Source organism: Octopus bimaculoides, chromosome 1 (assembly GCF_001194135.2).
Source record: "Octopus bimaculoides isolate UCB-OBI-ISO-001 chromosome 1, ASM119413v2, whole genome shotgun sequence".
Taxonomy (NCBI): Eukaryota; Metazoa; Mollusca; class Cephalopoda; order Octopoda; family Octopodidae; genus Octopus; species Octopus bimaculoides.
Window position 1 is genome coordinate 75,919,497 of NC_068981.1, and position 4,634 is coordinate 75,924,130.

Here is a 4,634-nt window from a genome sequence, read left to right on the forward strand (position 1 = left end):
TATATATATATACAAGTGTGTGCATCTGTACGTGTAGCAGCTTTTCTGTAAACATTCAAATTACGTAGACCCTTAACATGCAGTTTCAGTAACGGCCTACGCTGAAATTGTAGGAATCGAAATTCCTTTGAAGTATATACAGTCGCTTTATTCAAGACGTTAGTCACATCGATATAGATTTGTTTCTATGAAATCGGGATAAGGACATCTAGAAAACAAAGTATACACTAAATTTAGGCATTTAAATATTTATGAAAAATAAATTAAGAAGGAAAAACAGGTAGAAAAGTATGGGCAAATAGCGTGATCTTGGTAAAATACCATATAATATACCTCCTAAAGTTTAGTCAAATACTAAAAGCGTAGTGCATATCCAGAGTCAACCACTGGCTACATTCGTGAGGTTTTCGTACAATTTGTGGGCTACATTATTTTAAAGACCTACAAATTTTCAAATCTTTCTACCAATCTTTTGCGGTCATGACGGAATGTTAATGAACAACTGGAAAGAGAACTCGATATGCATAGCAGAAACAGTATGCATAGCAGATTCTTTTAATCGAAACCTATAAATTCTGTGTTTCATATATATAAGCCAATTAAAATTCTTATCCCCTTTGAAGGAGTGGACAAGCGAAAATAACATATTCTCTGCAGCTGTTAGAAATATCGGCGAACATCTCTAAACTTAAATACTGTTTGTTCTGTTAATTGCAAGAATGACACCATATAAGATAGTTGTAGACAGGGTGATTAAGCATGGAATGATTTTCTGCATAGGAATGACTAGTGTAAATTATTTCGTAACTGAAACAAATTACGCAAGTTTTATTTATATATACGAGTTTTATTAAATGAACAATACGAGCGTAAATTTTAAATACCGAGTAACATACCATGCGAGGTACATTAAAAGAACGGTGGATATGGTGGAGCTAATGATATTCATTTCATGTGTGTTGCGAATTTATATATTTGTTGCTGACAGTTTTGTAAAATTCAGGTCATCCTTCATTTCCTTCAATTATGGCTGAACAAGATTACAACCATGAACATCACATCTCTTTCCCTTTTATCTTTCTCTTTTAAAAATTTACATTAATAATATTACCCTGTGTGTCACATTTTTAGGATTATAAGGGAAGTTTGATTACATCTATAGTCGATGTACTGACAATTTAGATATTGCCACGTTGACTTATTTTCACAGTTTATTATACTCTAACTATACACCCTCAAATGATATGTCTTTTATACAACACGGTATTTTAGTTTGTTGTAAAATATTTAATATGGTAATTGATATTTTATGATATTATCATTAGGGCGTCTGTAAGGCAGCGAGCTGGTAGAATCGTTAGCACGCCGAGGGAAATGCTTATCAGTATTTCGCCTGTCGCTACATACCGAGTTGAAATTCCGTCAGAGTCGACTTTGCTTATCATTCTTTTGGAGTCTATTGAATAAGTACCGGTTACGGATTGAAGTCGATGTGATTGACTAATCTCCTGCACCAAGTTTCAGGCCTTGTGCCTATAGCAGAAATGGTTATTATTAAGATGTTGTAGATCTAAAAACAGTATAACCTTCGATCGTTTATTGAGATACATGACTAGAATAAATAAACCAGCAATGGCGTATCTACTTAGACGTTTGACATTCAGAAACAACAGCCATGTCTCCTTCAAATCACAAATTATTTTTTAAATCTAAAGCTGTAAATATATACCTCATGCCTTCAGTTTGAGTTATAGTACAAACAGAGTTATTTGATCAGGATGACCAAGACTTCCAATAACATCGATAGCAGCAATATATTTACAAAAGCAAAAAGCAAAGAAGATCAAATTAAATGTTTTCAAATAAATAGTTAGGTTCTCTGCTGCGTCACGAAGTTCACAAAGTTCATAAATTATATAGAATAAATGAAAGTATATACATTCATATTTTGTGGAATGAAATTAGAGTTTCTTTCCGATGTGAAATGTTAGTGCATTATCTAGGAAAAAAGCAGAAAGATTAAAAAGATAGCCGCTGCATCTAGCAGTTTTAATGATCAAACTTTGCGCCAATATTGTACATTATTTGTTGCTGAAGGTTTACAAAGCTCAAATACAAATGGCTGTATAAACATACATACATACACATACACAAACACATATATGTATACATACGTGCACGTGAACCATCGAGCGTGTGTGTAAAGAAGTAATCTTCTAAAGTAAACTACATATTTCTAAAGATTCTCAATATATTCACCTACAGCTATAGCCTACCTGCCAAAAGAAAGAAATAAAGATGATAAAAGTATATAATTTGCAGAAAACTTGAAATACGTTTTATCCTGTGCGTGCCTTAATTCGAAACGGAAGATCAGCTTTCTGAACCACTGCCGGATGTGTTCAGAAGTCGATTGGAAAAATTCGTGCTTGCACATTTGGGAAAGTTGTAGATATTGGCACCATCTCTCATAACTTACAGACCTAAATGTAAATAGAGCTTTTCAATATATTGTTATTGGCCATTCGTTGCCCCCATTAATAACATGGGTCTTCTTCTTTTTTATAACAAATAATCATTCATAAACACACCAGTATCAACACATCCACTGCTAATCACAACCACACACACGTTTGTGTCTATGTGTGTGTGTGTCTATGTGTGTGTGTGTCTATGTGTGTGTGTGTATTTGTGTGTACTCTATATATCTTGCTATCTCTCTCACCCTCAGTTATTTTACACACACTCACAAACATAGAAACATACATACACACACATATGCAGAGATAGATAGATAGATAGATAGATAGATAGATAGATAGATATACTGAGAGAGCATTCTGGAAGATATTTACATAGGTAGATAGAAAGAAATGTTAGCTTGTAATTTTTACATCTCTGGCATATGATTCGTGTCTCTTCACTGTATGCTAGGCAATAATTTGGTTTCGTGTCACTTCGTCTCTTTTCCCATAGAAGTAGCTGAGTATTTTAGATTCTCAGTAACGTAAGAATATCGAGAAAAGGGCTAGCAAAGACCCATGCAAAACTATATGCTATAAAAACCCCGGAACACCCTGCCACATTGTATGTTATAAAGATTATGTATGTATGTACATATGTATGTATGTCATTATTCACTTTTATTTCAAGATTTCTTGCCAATAGACAAAAAGCCAGATTCAAGCCTAGATCCAAAGCTCCTTCATTCGAATTTCAAAAACAGATTATGCATGTCTGTCTGTCTGTCTGTCTGTCTGTATGTATGTATGTGTGTATGCATGCATGCATATACAGGTTGTGATGGGTAAATTGTCGCCATTTTACATTTTTAATTTCACACATGCGCTTTGTTTGCTTTTGATTTTGTCAACTACACAGTATAATAAGGTCGATCTGCGAGAAAAAAACAGCACTGTGACACAATTCACTATGCCAGAAATTTGGAAACGATATGCGGTACTGCTTGGCATTCGCGCTGGAGGCTCCAAATCGAACATCTCATCATGTTTGGGTATCGATCTACGGAAAATGCAGAGGATTCAGAAAGCGTTGGATGAGTTTAATGGTGATTTGGTTTCCCTCAGACGACAAAAATTTCTGCCACGATCAAATGGTGAACACGCAAATTAACCGTTGGCTTGCCATGGACATAAAATATGGACTGAGAGTGATAAAAAACATACAATTGACACCATGGTGTTTGGAGTGATCACTCAGTGATTACAATGTTATGCTTCTATTCATCTCCCCCAGCCCGCTTCAGACTCAGCACAAAGGCCTACATCAAATGCCTTGAGGAGGTAGTGCTGCTCTGGGTCAACAGCTTGGCTGCTGGAAAACCTTATGTGTAGCAACAGGACTCTGCACCATACAACACTAGCACGAGAACTCAGTCATGGATGTCAGAGAATTTCTGCAACCACATCACCCATTAACATCTGGCCACTTAACTCCCCAGACTGCAACCCATTTATTTATTATGTTTGGGGTGCAGTTGAGCAAGAGTGAAAAAAACTCCTTGTAACACCAAAGATGAACTGAAAGCAAGTATTATAGCAACACATTTTACAGCATTTACAATGTTCACAGGGCATTGAGAAATAGCCATGATGTCGGCATTTGAACATTCGGTGCGAATCATTAGGCCAGTCGGGAACATTTGTTAATATTCAGATGGCTTCTCAGCTTACATTTACTCAACTGCAACTTGCAGTTTTCGCTCTCCAACACCGTCGACTGCCCATCAATCCATCAATTTGTATCTGAAGGAGGCATAGTAAATAGTCAAGTTATCCCGAACATAGTGTATCTTTGTGATATATTCTAAACAACCGAGCAAGCATGAGCATTAACGACTATTGATGTTGTTATATGTGTTACACTTCACACAGCTGTTACATTCATTCTAGATAGAGATATAAGTATAAATTTAATTCTCACTTTGGTTATGGTTAGGTAGAATTAACAGAGTCGCTGACCAACATAGCCGTCAAATTCACCAGCCCGAAGATGTCACAGCAATTCCTCACAGAGGTAGTCTGCAAAAGGGCAACAAGGCATCAGAAGAACGTATCACTGTGTGCGTGCGTGTGTGTCAATGTGTACGCTTGTGTGTATATATATATATATAT